The 13,569-nt window shown below is 49.9% G+C and overlaps 20 non-coding genes and 4 pseudogenes across 20 annotated transcripts; all 24 read right to left on the minus strand.

Moving 5' to 3' along the window:
- Nucleotides 1-284: 284 nt before the first annotated feature.
- LOC135004987 (U1 spliceosomal RNA) lies at nt 285-447 on the minus strand. The gene has a single exon (XR_010205682.1). It is a non-coding gene; the product is annotated as a U1 spliceosomal RNA (small nuclear RNA).
- Nucleotides 448-599: 152 nt separating this feature from the next.
- On the minus strand, nt 600-763 carry LOC135005014 (U1 spliceosomal RNA). Its single transcript, XR_010205706.1, has one exon. It is a non-coding gene; the product is annotated as a U1 spliceosomal RNA (small nuclear RNA).
- Nucleotides 764-1,434: 671 nt separating this feature from the next.
- LOC135004938 (U1 spliceosomal RNA) lies at nt 1,435-1,598 on the minus strand. The gene has a single exon (XR_010205648.1). It is a non-coding gene; the product is annotated as a U1 spliceosomal RNA (small nuclear RNA).
- A 152-nt stretch (nt 1,599-1,750) lies between these two features.
- On the minus strand, nt 1,751-1,914 carry LOC135004750 (U1 spliceosomal RNA). Its single transcript, XR_010205478.1, has one exon. It is a non-coding gene; the product is annotated as a U1 spliceosomal RNA (small nuclear RNA).
- A 694-nt stretch (nt 1,915-2,608) lies between these two features.
- On the minus strand, nt 2,609-2,750 carry LOC135004925 (U1 spliceosomal RNA; annotated as a pseudogene).
- Nucleotides 2,751-2,902: 152 nt separating this feature from the next.
- Nucleotides 2,903-3,066, minus strand: LOC135004957 (U1 spliceosomal RNA). The gene has a single exon (XR_010205665.1). It is a non-coding gene; the product is annotated as a U1 spliceosomal RNA (small nuclear RNA).
- A 671-nt stretch (nt 3,067-3,737) lies between these two features.
- On the minus strand, nt 3,738-3,901 carry LOC135004857 (U1 spliceosomal RNA). The gene has a single exon (XR_010205579.1). It is a non-coding gene; the product is annotated as a U1 spliceosomal RNA (small nuclear RNA).
- Nucleotides 3,902-4,053: 152 nt separating this feature from the next.
- Nucleotides 4,054-4,217, minus strand: LOC135004761 (U1 spliceosomal RNA). Its single transcript, XR_010205489.1, has one exon. It is a non-coding gene; the product is annotated as a U1 spliceosomal RNA (small nuclear RNA).
- A 694-nt stretch (nt 4,218-4,911) lies between these two features.
- LOC135004926 (U1 spliceosomal RNA) lies at nt 4,912-5,053 on the minus strand (annotated as a pseudogene).
- A 152-nt stretch (nt 5,054-5,205) lies between these two features.
- On the minus strand, nt 5,206-5,369 carry LOC135004946 (U1 spliceosomal RNA). Its single transcript, XR_010205657.1, has one exon. It is a non-coding gene; the product is annotated as a U1 spliceosomal RNA (small nuclear RNA).
- Nucleotides 5,370-6,040: 671 nt separating this feature from the next.
- LOC135004871 (U1 spliceosomal RNA) lies at nt 6,041-6,203 on the minus strand. Its single transcript, XR_010205589.1, has one exon. It is a non-coding gene; the product is annotated as a U1 spliceosomal RNA (small nuclear RNA).
- Nucleotides 6,204-6,355: 152 nt separating this feature from the next.
- Nucleotides 6,356-6,519, minus strand: LOC135004747 (U1 spliceosomal RNA). Its single transcript, XR_010205475.1, has one exon. It is a non-coding gene; the product is annotated as a U1 spliceosomal RNA (small nuclear RNA).
- Nucleotides 6,520-7,190: 671 nt separating this feature from the next.
- On the minus strand, nt 7,191-7,354 carry LOC135004890 (U1 spliceosomal RNA). Its single transcript, XR_010205608.1, has one exon. It is a non-coding gene; the product is annotated as a U1 spliceosomal RNA (small nuclear RNA).
- A 152-nt stretch (nt 7,355-7,506) lies between these two features.
- Nucleotides 7,507-7,670, minus strand: LOC135004773 (U1 spliceosomal RNA). The gene has a single exon (XR_010205500.1). It is a non-coding gene; the product is annotated as a U1 spliceosomal RNA (small nuclear RNA).
- Nucleotides 7,671-8,364: 694 nt separating this feature from the next.
- LOC135004927 (U1 spliceosomal RNA) lies at nt 8,365-8,506 on the minus strand (annotated as a pseudogene).
- Nucleotides 8,507-8,658: 152 nt separating this feature from the next.
- On the minus strand, nt 8,659-8,822 carry LOC135004968 (U1 spliceosomal RNA). Its single transcript, XR_010205672.1, has one exon. It is a non-coding gene; the product is annotated as a U1 spliceosomal RNA (small nuclear RNA).
- A 671-nt stretch (nt 8,823-9,493) lies between these two features.
- LOC135004859 (U1 spliceosomal RNA) lies at nt 9,494-9,657 on the minus strand. The gene has a single exon (XR_010205581.1). It is a non-coding gene; the product is annotated as a U1 spliceosomal RNA (small nuclear RNA).
- A 152-nt stretch (nt 9,658-9,809) lies between these two features.
- Nucleotides 9,810-9,973, minus strand: LOC135004785 (U1 spliceosomal RNA). Its single transcript, XR_010205511.1, has one exon. It is a non-coding gene; the product is annotated as a U1 spliceosomal RNA (small nuclear RNA).
- Nucleotides 9,974-10,667: 694 nt separating this feature from the next.
- LOC135004928 (U1 spliceosomal RNA) lies at nt 10,668-10,809 on the minus strand (annotated as a pseudogene).
- Nucleotides 10,810-10,961: 152 nt separating this feature from the next.
- On the minus strand, nt 10,962-11,125 carry LOC135004980 (U1 spliceosomal RNA). The gene has a single exon (XR_010205680.1). It is a non-coding gene; the product is annotated as a U1 spliceosomal RNA (small nuclear RNA).
- Nucleotides 11,126-11,796: 671 nt separating this feature from the next.
- LOC135004872 (U1 spliceosomal RNA) lies at nt 11,797-11,959 on the minus strand. Its single transcript, XR_010205590.1, has one exon. It is a non-coding gene; the product is annotated as a U1 spliceosomal RNA (small nuclear RNA).
- A 152-nt stretch (nt 11,960-12,111) lies between these two features.
- LOC135004748 (U1 spliceosomal RNA) lies at nt 12,112-12,275 on the minus strand. The gene has a single exon (XR_010205476.1). It is a non-coding gene; the product is annotated as a U1 spliceosomal RNA (small nuclear RNA).
- A 615-nt stretch (nt 12,276-12,890) lies between these two features.
- LOC135004895 (U1 spliceosomal RNA) lies at nt 12,891-13,053 on the minus strand. The gene has a single exon (XR_010205612.1). It is a non-coding gene; the product is annotated as a U1 spliceosomal RNA (small nuclear RNA).
- A 153-nt stretch (nt 13,054-13,206) lies between these two features.
- On the minus strand, nt 13,207-13,370 carry LOC135004892 (U1 spliceosomal RNA). The gene has a single exon (XR_010205609.1). It is a non-coding gene; the product is annotated as a U1 spliceosomal RNA (small nuclear RNA).
- Between the last annotated feature and the right edge of the window lie 199 nt (nt 13,371-13,569).

Genomic DNA, 13,569 nt, shown 5'->3' on the forward strand with positions numbered 1-13,569 from the left:
CTTCGGTGTGGGGCTCATGTTGGCTATGCCCCAGCCCCTGAAGCATTCAAGCTGATTTCTTGCAGCAGCTGGGCACTGTAACAGCTCCAGAGCTGCTCTGTAAAGCAAGTAAAAGGGTGTGGGCCCTGCAGCTCTACCTGTAGTTTGCATTGTGCGTTGGAAGGCACAAAGTAAGCAGACGGGGAAGTCAGGATAGTGCACAAGGGCATAGAAGGGAGCGGCTCAAGAAAAGAGAAGTGGAAACAGACAGCAAACTAGGCTGGAGAGAGACCTGAGACAAAGAGATCTGAATTATACGAGAGCCGACCAGAGGAAACACAAATTATGTAATCAAGTGTCCCACATTTGGGGAAATCTTAGGAGCAGCACACCCAGAGTGCATTGGGTGAGCCTTGCCCTGGGAGAAGCACCTTCCTGATCATAGTATCTCACCTGGCAGGTAAGTAGGAGTTGGGCTAGAGCTGGGGAGGGTCGCTGTTCGGGCACCCCCCTGCCAAGTGAAGGAGATCCATCTGAGGCAGCACAAGGAAACTCTCGAAAAAAGAACAAGGCTAGAGGAAGATCTGAGACAAAGAAATCTGACTTTTACCAGAGCTGACCAGAGGAAAGCACAAACACAGTCCCCCACTACCACAAATAATGCAGTCGAGTTTCCCACATTTGGGGAAATCACAGGGGTCAGCATACCCAGAATGCAATGAATGAACCTCACCCTGGGAGAACAATCTTCATGATAATGGTATCTCCTATGCAAAATAAGTATGATTTGGGATAGGGCTGGGGAGGGCCGCTGCTCAGGCACATCTCTGTCAAGTAAAGGAGATTCAACTGAGGCAGCACAAGGGAACTCTCATCTGGGGACAACAACAGCAGGGAGAACACATATTTTCAGATGAAAATGGGAGAGCAGAAGGCTGCCTAATACTGAAGCACCCCCAAACAACAAACCAAATGCAACAACTAGTACAAGCATTCCTGGGAAAAGGTCTGCAGAAGACGGATTTGCATACGGTGATGTCATCCAAGCAGTGGGCCAAGGTTGGCTGGAACCCTCATCTGCATATGAAAAGAGAAAAGGGTTATGCAGGGCATGGCGGCCTTTTGCGGTGCTTGGATGACCCTTAGTTCGCATTAAACACCTCCACCCTCCGTCGGTGTGGGGCTCATGTTGGCTATGCCCCAGCCCCTGAAGCATTCAAGCTGATTTCTTGCAGCAGCTGGGCACTGTAACAGCTCCAGAGCTGCTCTGTAAGGCAAGTAAAAGGGTGTTGGCCCTGCAGCACTACCTGTAGTTTGCATTGTGCGTTGGAAGGCACAAAGTAAGCAGACAGGAGAAGTCAGGAGAGTGCACAAGGGCATAGAAGGCAGGGGCTCAAGAAAAGAGAAGTGGAAACAGACAGCAAACTAGGCTAAAGAGAGACCTGAGACAAAGAGATCTGAATTATACGAGTAGCCGACCAGAGGAAACACAAATTATGCAATCAAGTGTCCCACATTTGGGGAAATCGTAGGAGCAGCACACCCAGAGTGCAATGGGTGAGCCTTGCCCTGGGAGAAGCACCTTCCTGATCATAGTATCTCACCTGGCAGGAAAGTAGGAGTTGGGCTTGAGCTGGGGAGGGTCGCTGCTCGGGCACCCCCCTGTCAAGTGAAGGAGATCCAACTGAGGCAGCACAAGGAAACTCTCAAAAAGAGAACAAGGCTAGAGGAAGATCTGAGACAAAGAAATCTGACTTTTACCAGAGCTGACCAGAGGAAAGCACAAACACAGTCCCCCACTACCACAAATAATGCAGTCGAGTTTCCCACATTTGGGGAAATCACAGGGGTCAGCATACCCAGAATGCAATGAATGAACCTCACCCTGGGAGAACAATCTTCATGACCATGGTATCTCCTATGCAAAATAAGTATGATTTGGGATAGGGCTGGGGAGGGCCGCTGCTCAGGCACATCTCTGTCAAGTAAAGGAGATTCAACTGAGGCAGCACAAGGGAACTCTCATCTGGGGACAACAACTGCAGGGAGAACACATATTTTCAGATGAACATGGGAGAGCAGAAGGCTGCCTAATACTGAAGCACCCCAAACAACAAACCAAATGCAACAAATAGTACAAGCATTCCTGGGGGAAGGTCTGCAGAAGACGGATTTGCATACGGTGATGTCATCCAAGCAGTGGGCCAAAGTTGGCTGGAACCCTCATCTGCATATGAAAAGAGAAAAGGGGTATGCAGGGCATGGCGGCCTTTTGCGGCGCTTGGATGACCCTTAGTTCGCATTAAACACCTCCACCCTCCGTCGGTGTGGGGCTCATGTTGGCTATGCCCCAGCCCCTGAAGCATTCAAGCTGATTTCTTGCAGCAGCTGGGCACTGTAACAGCTCCAGAGCTGCTCTGAAAGGCAAGTAAAAGGGTGTGGGCCCTGCAGCACTACCTGTAGTTTGCATTGTGCGTTGGAAGGCACAAAGTAAGCAGACAGGAGGAGAAGTCAAGAGAGTCCACAAGGGTATAGAAGGGAGGGGCTCAAGAAAAAAGAAGTGGAAACAGACAGCAAACTAGGCTGGAGAGAGACCTGAGACAAAGAGATCTGAATTATATGAGAGCCGACCAGGGGAAACACAAATTATGCAGTCAAGTTTCCCACATTTGGGGAAATCGCAGGGGCAGCACACCCAGAGTGCAATGGGTGAGCCTTGCCCTGGGAGAAGCACCTACATGATCATAGTATCTCACCTGGCAGGTAAGTAGGAGTTGGGCTAGAGCTGGGGAGGGTCGCTGCTCGGGCACCCCCCTGTCAAGTGAAGGAGATCCAACTGAGGCAACACAAGGGAACTCTCGAAAGAAGAACAAGGCTAGAGGAAGATCTGAGACAAAGAAATCTGACTTTTACCAGAGCTGACCAGAGGAAAGCACAAACACAGTCCCCCACTACCACAAATAATGCAGTTGAGTTTCCCACATTTGGGGAAATCACAGGGGTCAGCATACCCAGAATGCAATGAATTAACCTAACCCTGGGAGAACAATCTTCATGACCATGGTATCTCCTATGCAAAATAAGTATGATTTGGGATAGGGCTGGGGAGGGCCGCTGCTCAGGCACATCTCTGTCAAGTAAAGGAGATTCAACTGAGGCAGCACAAGGGAACTCTCATCTGGGGACAACAACTGCAGGGAGAACACATATTTTCAGATGAACATGGGAGGGCAGAAGGCTGCCTAATACTGAAGCACCCCCAAACAACAAACCAAATGCAACAACTAGTACAAGCATTCCTGGGAGAAGGTCTGCAGAAGACGGATTTGCATACGGTGATGTCATCCAAGCAGTGGGCCAAAGTTGGCTGGAACCCTCATCTGCATATGCAAAGAAAAAAGGGTTATGCAGGGCATGGCGGCCTTTTGCGGCGCTTGGATGACCCCTAGTTCGCATTAAACACCTCCATTCTCCTTCGGTGTGGGGCTCATGTTGGCTATGCCCCAGCCCCTGAAGTATTCATGCTGATTTCTTGCAGCAGCTGGGCACTGTAACAGCTCCAGAGCTGCTCTGTAAGGCAAGTAAAAGGGTGTGGGCCCTGCAGCACTACCTGTAGTTCGCATTGTGCGTTGGAAGGCACAAAGTAAGCAGACAGGAGAAGTCAGGAGAGTGCACAAGGGCATAGAAGGCAGGGGCTCAAGAAAAGAGAAGTGGAAACAGACAGCAAACTAGGCTAAAGAGAGACCTGAGACAAAGAGATCTGAATTATACGAGTAGCCGACCAGAGGAAACACAAATTATGCAATCAAGTGTCCCACATTTGGGGAAATCGTAGGAGCAGCACACCCAGAGTGCAATGGGTGAGCCTTGCCCTGGGAGAAGCACCTTCCTGATCATAGTATCTCACCTGGCAGGTAAGTAAGAGTTGGGCTTGAGCTGGGGAGGGTCGCTGCTCGGGCACCCCCCTGTCAAGTGAAGGAGATCCAACTGAGGCAGCACAAGGAAACTCTCAAAAAGAGAACAAGGCTAGAGGAAGATCTGAGACAAAGAAATCTGACTTTTACCAGAGCTGACCAGAGGAAAGCACAAACACAGTCCCCCACTACCACAAATAATGCAGTCGAGTTTCCCACATTTGGGGAAATCACAGGGGTCAGCATACCCAGAATGCAATGAATGAACCTCACCCTGGGAGAACAATCTTCATGACCATGGTATCTCCTATGCAAAATAAGTATGATTTGGGATAGGGCTGGGGAGGGCCGCTGCTCAGGCACATCTCTGTCAAGTAAAGGAGATTCAACTGAGGCAGCACAAGGGAACTCTCATCTGGGGACAACAACTGCAGGGAGAACACATATTTTCAGATGAACATGGGAGAGCAGAAGGCTGCCTAATACTGAAGCACCCCAAACAACAAACCAAATGCAACAAATAGTACAAGCATTCCTGGGGGAAGGTCTGCAGAAGACGGATTTGCATACGGTGATGTCATCCAAGCAGTGGGCCAAAGTTGGCTGGAACCCTCATCTGCATATGAAAAGAGAAAAGGGGTATGCAGGGCATGGCGGCCTTTTGCGGCGCTTGGATGACCCTTAGTTCGCATTAAACACCTCCACCCTCCGTCGGTGTGGGGCTCATGTTGGCTATGCCCCAGCCCCTGAAGCATTCAAGCTGATTTCTTGCAGCAGCTGGGCACTGTAACAGCTCCAGAGCTGCTCTGAAAGGCAAGTAAAAGGGTGTGGGCCCTGCAGCACTACCTGTAGTTTGCATTGTGCGTTGGAAGGCACAAAGTAAGCAGACAGGAGGAGAAGTCAAGAGAGTCCACAAGGGTATAGAAGGGAGGGGCTCAAGAAAAAAGAAGTGGAAACAGACAGCAAACTAGGCTGGAGAGAGACCTGAGACAAAGAGATCTGAATTATATGAGAGCCGACCAGGGGAAACACAAATTATGCAGTCAAGTTTCCCACATTTGGGGAAATCGCAGGGGCAGCACACCCAGAGTGCAATGGGTGAGCCTTGCCCTGGGAGAAGCACCTACATGATCATAGTATCTCACCTGGCAGGTAAGTAGGAGTTGGGCTAGAGCTGGGGAGGGTCGCTGCTCGGGCACCCCCCTGTCAAGTGAAGGAGATCCAACTGAGGCAACACAAGGGAACTCTCGAAAGAAGAACAAGGCTAGAGGAAGATCTGAGACAAAGAAATCTGACTTTTACCAGAGCTGACCAGAGGAAAGCACAAACACAGTCCCCCACTACCACAAATAATGCAGTTGAGTTTCCCACATTTGGGGAAATCACAGGGGTCAGCATACCCAGAATGCAATGAATGAACCTAACCCTGGGAGAACAATCTTCATGACCATGGTATCTCCTATGCAAAATAAGTATGATTTGGGATAAGGCTGGGGAGGGCCGCTGCTCAGGCACATCTCTGTCAAGTAAAGGAGATTCAACTGAGGCAGCACAAGGGAACTCTCATCTGGGGACAACAACTGCAGGGAGAACACATATTTTCAGATGAACATGGGAGGGCAGAAGGCTGCCTAATACTGAAGCACCCCCAAACAACAAACCAAATGCAACAACTAGTAAAAGCATTCCTGGGAGAAGGTCTGCAGAAGACGGATTTGCATACGGTGATGTCATCCAAGCAGTGGGCCAAAGTTGGCTGGAACCCTCATCTGCATATGCAAAGAAAAAAGGGTTATGCAGGGCATGGCGGCCTTTTGCGGTGCTTGGATGACCCCTAGTTCGCATTAAACACCTCCATTCTCCTTCGGTGTGGGGCTCATGTTGGCTATGCCCCAGCCCCTGAAGTATTCAAGCTGATTTCTTGCAGCAGCTGGGCACTGTAACAGCTCCAGAGCTGCTCTGTAAGGCAAGTAAAAGGGTGTGGGCCCTGCAGCACTACCTGTAGTTCGCATTGTGCGTTGGAAGGCACAAAGTAAGCAGACAGGAGAAGTCAGGAGAGTGCACAAGGGCATAGACGGCAGGGGCTCAAGAAAAGAGAAGTGGAAACAGACAGCAAACTAGGCTGGAGAGAGACCTGAGACAAAGAGATCTGAATTATACAAGCGCCGACCAGGGGAAACACAAATTATGCAGTCAAGTTTCCCACATTTGGGGAAATCGCAGGAGCAGCACACCCAGAGTGCAATGGGTGAGCCTTGCCCTGGGAGAAGCACCTTCATGATCATAGTATCTCACCTGGCAGGTATGTAGGAGTTGGGCTAGAGCTGGGGAGGGTCGCTACTCGGGTACCCCCCTGTCAAGTGAAGGAGATCAAACTGAGGCAGCACAATGGAACTCTCGAAAGAAGAACAAGGCTAGAGGAAGATCTGAGACAAAGAAATCTGACTTTTACCAGAGCTGACCAGAGGAAAACACAAAAACAGTCCCCCACTACCACAAATAATGCAGTTGAGTTTCCCACATTTGGGGAAATCACAGGGGTCAGCATACCCAGAATGCAATGAATGAACCTCATCCTGGGAGAACAGTCTTTATGACCATGGTATCTCCTATGCAAAATAAGTATGATTTGGGATAGGGCTGGGGAGGGCCGCTGCTCAGGCACATCTCTGTCAAGTAAAGGAGATTCAACTGAGGCAGCACAAGGGAACTCTCATCTGGGGACAACAACTGCAGGGAGAACACATATTTTCAGATGAAAATGGGAGAGCAGAAGGCTGCCTAATACTGAAGCACCCCCAAACAACAAACCAAATGCAACAACTAGTACAAGCATTCCTGGGAAAAGGTCTGCAGAAGACGGATTTGCATACGGTGATGTCATCCAAGCAGTGGGCCAAGGTTGGCTGGAACCCTCATCTGCATATGAAAAGAGAAAAGGGTTATGCAGGGCATGGCGGCCTTTTGCGGTGCTTGGATGACCCTTAGTTCGCATTAAACACCTCCACCCTCCGTCGGTGTGGGGCTCATGTTGGCTATGCCCCAGCCCCTGAAGCATTCAAGCTGATTTCTTGCAGCAGCTGGGCACTGTAACAGCTCCAGAGCTGCTCTGTAAGGCAAGTAAAAGGGTGTTGGCCCTGCAGCACTACCTGTAGTTTGCATTGTGCGTTGGAAGGCACAAAGTAAGCAGACAGGAGAAGTCAGGAGAGTGCACAAGGGCATAGAAGGCAGGGGCTCAAGAAAAGAGAAGTGGAAACAGACAGCAAACTAGGCTAAAGAGAGACCTGAGACAAAGAGATCTGAATTATACGAGTAGCCGACCAGAGGAAACACAAATTATGCAATCAAGTGTCCCACATTTGGGGAAATCGTAGGAGCAGCACACCCAGAGTGCAATGGGTGAGCCTTGCCCTGGGAGAAGCACCTTCCTGATCATAGTATCTCACCTGGCAGGTAAGTAGGAGTTGGGCTTGAGCTGGGGAGGGTCGCTGCTCGGGCACCCCCCTGTCAAGTGAAGGAGATCCAACTGAGGCAGCACAAGGAAACTCTCAAAAAGAGAACAAGGCTAGAGGAAGATCTGAGACAAAGAAATCTGACTTTTACCAGAGCTGACCAGAGGAAAGCACAAACACAGTCCCCCACTACCACAAATAATGCAGTCGAGTTTCCCACATTTGGGGAAATCACAGGGGTCAGCATACCCAGAATGCAATGAATGAACCTCACCCTGGGAGAACAATCTTCATGACCATGGTATCTCCTATGCAAAATAAGTATGATTTGGGATAGGGCTGGGGAGGGCCGCTGCTCAGGCACATCTCTGTCAAGTAAAGGAGATTCAACTGAGGCAGCACAAGGGAACTCTCATCTGGGGACAACAACTGCAGGGAGAACACATATTTTCAGATGAACATGGGAGAGCAGAAGGCTGCCTAATACTGAAGCACCCCAAACAACAAACCAAATGCAACAAATAGTACAAGCATTCCTGGGGGAAGGTCTGCAGAAGACGGATTTGCATACGGTGATGTCATCCAAGCAGTGGGCCAAAGTTGGCTGGAACCCTCATCTGCATATGAAAAGAGAAAAGGGGTATGCAGGGCATGGCGGCCTTTTGCGGCGCTTGGATGACCCTTAGTTCGCATTAAACACCTCCACCCTCCGTCGGTGTGGGGCTCATGTTGGCTATGCCCCAGCCCCTGAAGCATTCAAGCTGATTTCTTGCAGCAGCTGGGCACTGTAACAGCTCCAGAGCTGCTCTGAAAGGCAAGTAAAAGGGTGTGGGCCCTGCAGCACTACCTGTAGTTTGCATTGTGCGTTGGAAGGCACAAAGTAAGCAGACAGGAGGAGAAGTCAAGAGAGTCCACAAGGGTATAGAAGGGAGGGGCTCAAGAAAAAAGAAGTGGAAACAGACAGCAAACTAGGCTGGAGAGAGACCTGAGACAAAGAGATCTGAATTATATGAGAGCCGACCAGGGGAAACACAAATTATGCAGTCAAGTTTCCCACATTTGGGGAAATCGCAGGGGCAGCACACCCAGAGTGCAATGGGTGAGCCTTGCCCTGGGAGAAGCACCTACATGATCATAGTATCTCACCTGGCAGGTAAGTAGGAGTTGGGCTAGAGCTGGGGAGGGTCGCTGCTCGGGCACCCCCCTGTCAAGTGAAGGAGATCCAACTGAGGCAACACAAGGGAACTCTCGAAAGAAGAACAAGGCTAGAGGAAGATCTGAGACAAAGAAATCTGACTTTTACCAGAGCTGACCAGAGGAAAGCACAAACACAGTCCCCCACTACCACAAATAATGCAGTTGAGTTTCCCACATTTGGGGAAATCACAGGGGTCAGCATACCCAGAATGCAATGAATTAACCTAACCCTGGGAGAACAATCTTCATGACCATGGTATCTCCTATGCAAAATAAGTATGATTTGGGATAGGGCTGGGGAGGGCCGCTGCTCAGGCACATCTCTGTCAAGTAAAGGAGATTCAACTGAGGCAGCACAAGGGAACTCTCATCTGGGGACAACAACTGCAGGGAGAACACATATTTTCAGATGAACATGGGAGGGCAGAAGGCTGCCTAATACTGAAGCACCCCCAAACAACAAACCAAATGCAACAACTAGTAAAAGCATTCCTGGGAGAAGGTCTGCAGAAGACGGATTTGCATACGGTGATGTCATCCAAGCAGTGGGCCAAAGTTGGCTGGAACCCTCATCTGCATATGCAAAGAAAAAAGGGTTATGCAGGGCATGGCGGCCTTTTGCGGCGCTTGGATGACCCCTAGTTCGCATTAAACACCTCCATTCTCCTTCGGTGTGGGGCTCATGTTGGCTATGCCCCAGCCCCTGAAGTATTCATGCTGATTTCTTGCAGCAGCTGGGCACTGTAACAGCTCCAGAGCTGCTCTGTAAGGCAAGTAAAAGGGTGTGGGCCCTGCAGCACTACCTGTAGTTCGCATTGTGCGTTGGAAGGCACAAAGTAAGCAGACAGGAGAAGTCAGGAGAGTGCACAAGGGCATAGAAGGCAGGGGCTCAAGAAAAGAGAAGTGGAAACAGACAGCAAACTAGGCTAAAGAGAGACCTGAGACAAAGAGATCTGAATTATACGAGTAGCCGACCAGAGGAAACACAAATTATGCAATCAAGTGTCCCACATTTGGGGAAATCGTAGGAGCAGCACACCCAGAGTGCAATGGGTGAGCCTTGCCCTGGGAGAAGCACCTTCCTGATCATAGTATCTCACCTGGCAGGTAAGTAAGAGTTGGGCTTGAGCTGGGGAGGGTCGCTGCTCGGGCACCCCCCTGTCAAGTGAAGGAGATCCAACTGAGGCAGCACAAGGAAACTCTCAAAAAGAGAACAAGGCTAGAGGAAGATCTGAGACAAAGAAATCTGACTTTTACCAGAGCTGACCAGAGGAAAGCACAAACACAGTCCCCCACTACCACAAATAATGCAGTCGAGTTTCCCACATTTGGGGAAATCACAGGGGTCAGCATACCCAGAATGCAATGAATGAACCTCACCCTGGGAGAACAATCTTCATGACCATGGTATCTCCTATGCAAAATAAGTATGATTTGGGATAGGGCTGGGGAGGGCCGCTGCTCAGGCACATCTCTGTCAAGTAAAGGAGATTCAACTGAGGCAGCACAAGGGAACTCTCATCTGGGGACAACAACTGCAGGGAGAACACATATTTTCAGATGAACATGGGAGAGCAGAAGGCTGCCTAATACTGAAGCACCCCAAACAACAAACCAAATGCAACAAATAGTACAAGCATTCCTGGGGGAAGGTCTGCAGAAGACGGATTTGCATACGGTGATGTCATCCAAGCAGTGGGCCAAAGTTGGCTGGAACCCTCATCTGCATATGAAAAGAGAAAAGGGGTATGCAGGGCATGGCGGCCTTTTGCGGCGCTTGGATGACCCTTAGTTCGCATTAAACACCTCCACCCTCCGTCGGTGTGGGGCTCATGTTGGCTATGCCCCAGCCCCTGAAGCATTCAAGCTGATTTCTTGCAGCAGCTGGGCACTGTAACAGCTCCAGAGCTGCTCTGAAAGGCAAGTAAAAGGGTGTGGGCCCTGCAGCACTACCTGTAGTTTGCATTGTGCGTTGGAAGGCACAAAGTAAGCAGACAGGAGGAGAAGTCAAGAGAGTCCACAAGGGTATAGAAGGGAGGGGCTCAAGAAAAAAGAAGTGGAAACAGACAGCAAACTAGGCTGGAGAGAGACCTGAGACAAAGAGATCTGAATTATATGAGAGCCGACCAGGGGAAACACAAATTATGCAGTCAAGTTTCCCACATTTGGGGAAATCGCAGGGGCAGCACACCCAGAGTGCAATGGGTGAGCCTTGCCCTGGGAGAAGCACCTACATGATCATAGTATCTCACCTGGCAGGTAAGTAGGAGTTGGGCTAGAGCTGGGGAGGGTCGCTGCTCGGGCACCCCCCTGTCAAGTGAAGGAGATCCAACTGAGGCAACACAAGGGAACTCTCGAAAGAAGAACAAGGCTAGAGGAAGATCTGAGACAAAGAAATCTGACTTTTACCAGAGCTGACCAGAGGAAAGCACAAACACAGTCCCCCACTACCACAAATAATGCAGTTGAGTTTCCCACATTTGGGGAAATCACAGGGGTCAGCATACCCAGAATGCAATGAATTAACCTAACCCTGGGAGAACAATCTTCATGACCATGGTATCTCCTATGCAAAATAAGTATGATTTGGGATAGGGCTGGGGAGGGCCGCTGCTCAGGCACATCTCTGTCAAGTAAAGGAGATTCAACTGAGGCAGCACAAGGGAACTCTCATCTGGGGACAACAACTGCAGGGAGAACACATATTTTCAGATGAACATGGGAGGGCAGAAGGCTGCCTAATACTGAAGCACCCCCAAACAACAAACCAAATGCAACAACTAGTAAAAGCATTCCTGGGAGAAGGTCTGCAGAAGACGGATTTGCATACGGTGATGTCATCCAAGCAGTGGGCCAAAGTTGGCTGGAACCCTCATCTGCATATGCAAAGAAAAAAGGGTTATGCAGGGCATGGCGGCCTTTTGCGGTGCTTGGATGACCCCTAGTTCGCATTAAACACCTCCATTCTCCTTCGGTGTGGGGCTCATGTTGGCTATGCCCCAGCCCCTGAAGTATTCAAGCTGATTTCTTGCAGCAGCTGGGCACTGTAACAGCTCCAGAGCTGCTCTGTAAGGCAAGTAAAAGGGTGTGGGCCCTGCAGCACTACCTGTAGTTCGCATTGTGCGTTGGAAGGCACAAAGTAAGCAGACAGGAGAAGTCAGGAGAGTGCACAAGGGCATAGACGGCAGGGGCTCAAGAAAAGAGAAGTGGAAACAGACAGCAAACTAGGCTGGAGAGAGACCTGAGACAAAGAGATCTGAATTATACAAGCGCCGACCAGGGGAAACACAAATTATGCAGTCAAGTTTCCCACATTTGGGGAAATCGCAGGAGCAGCACACCCAGAGTGCAATGGGTGAGCCTTGCCCTGGGAGAAGCACCTTCATGATCATAGTATCTCACCTGGCAGGTATGTAGGAGTTGGGCTAGAGCTGGGGAGGGTCGCTACTCGGGTACCCCCCTGTCAAGTGAAGGAGATCAAACTGAGGCAGCACAATGGAACTCTCGAAAGAAGAACAAGGCTAGAGGAAGATCTGAGACAAAGAAATCTGACTTTTACCAGAGCTGACCAGAGGAAAACACAAAAACAGTCCCCCACTACCACAAATAATGCAGTTGAGTTTCCCACATTTGGGGAAATCACAGGGGTCAGCATACCCAGAATGCAATGAATGAACCTCATCCTGGGAGAACAGTCTTTATGACCATGGTATCTCCTATGCAAAATAAGTATGATTTGGGATAGGGCTGGGGAGGGCCGCTGCTCAGGCACATCTCTGTCAAGTAAAGGAGATTCAACTGAGGCAGCACAAGGGAACTCTCATCTGGGGACAACAACTGCAGGGAGAACACATATTTTCAGATGAACATGGGAGGGCAGAAGGCTGCCTAATACTGAAGCACGCCCAAACAACAAACCAAATGCAACAACTAGTACAAGCATTCCTGGGGGAAGGTCTGCAGAAGACGGATTTGCATACGGTGATGTCATCCAAGCAGTGGGCCAAAGTTGGCTGGAACCCTCATCTGCATATGAAAAGAGAAAAGGGGTATGCAGGGCATGGCGGCCTTTTGCGGCGCTTGGATGACCCTTAGTTCGCATTAAACACCCCCACCCTCCTTCGGTGTGGGGCTCATGTTGGCCATGCCCCAGCCCCTGAAGCATTCAAGCTGATTTCTTGCAGCAGCTTGGCACTGTAACAGCTCCAGAGCTGCTCTGTAAGGCAAGTAAAAGGGTGTGGGCCCTGCAGCACTACCTGTAGTTTGCATTGTGCATTGGAAGGCACTTAAGAAAAGAGAAGTGGAAACAGACAGCAAACTAGGCTGGAGAGAGACCTGAGACAAAGAGATCTGAATTATACGAGAGCCGACCAGGGGAAACACAAATTATGCAGTCAAGTTTCCCACATTTGGGGAAATCGCAGGAGCAGCACACCCAGAGTGCAATGGGTGAGCCTTGCCCTGGGAGAAGCACCTACGTGATCATAGTATCTCACCTGGCAGGTAAGTAGGAGTTGGGCTAGAGCTGGGGAGGGTCGCTGCTCGGGTACCCCCCCTGTCAAGTGAAGGAGATCCAACTGAGGCAGCACAAGGGAATTCTCGAAAGAAGAACAAGGCTAGAGGAAGATCTGAGACAAAGAAATCTGACTTTTACCAGAGCTGACCAGAGGAAAACACAAACACAGTCTCCCACTACCACAAATAATGCTGTCGAGTTTCCCACATTTGGGGAAATCACAGGGGTCAGCATACCCAGAATGCAATGAATGAACCTCATACTGGGAGAATAATCTTCATGACCATGGTCTCTCCTATGCAAAATAAGTATGATTTGGGATAGGGCTGGGGAGGGCCGCTGCTCAGGCACATCTCTGTCAAGTAAAGGAGATTCAACTGAGGCAGCATAAAGGAACTCTCATCTGGGGACAACAACTGCAGGGAGAACACATATTTTCAGATGAACATGGGAGGGCAGAAGGCTGCCTAATACAGAAGCACCCCCAAACAACAAACCAAATGCAACAACT

Source organism: Pseudophryne corroboree, unplaced genomic scaffold, assembly GCF_028390025.1.
Source record: "Pseudophryne corroboree isolate aPseCor3 unplaced genomic scaffold, aPseCor3.hap2 scaffold_195, whole genome shotgun sequence".
Classification (NCBI taxonomy): domain Eukaryota; kingdom Metazoa; phylum Chordata; class Amphibia; order Anura; family Myobatrachidae; genus Pseudophryne; species Pseudophryne corroboree.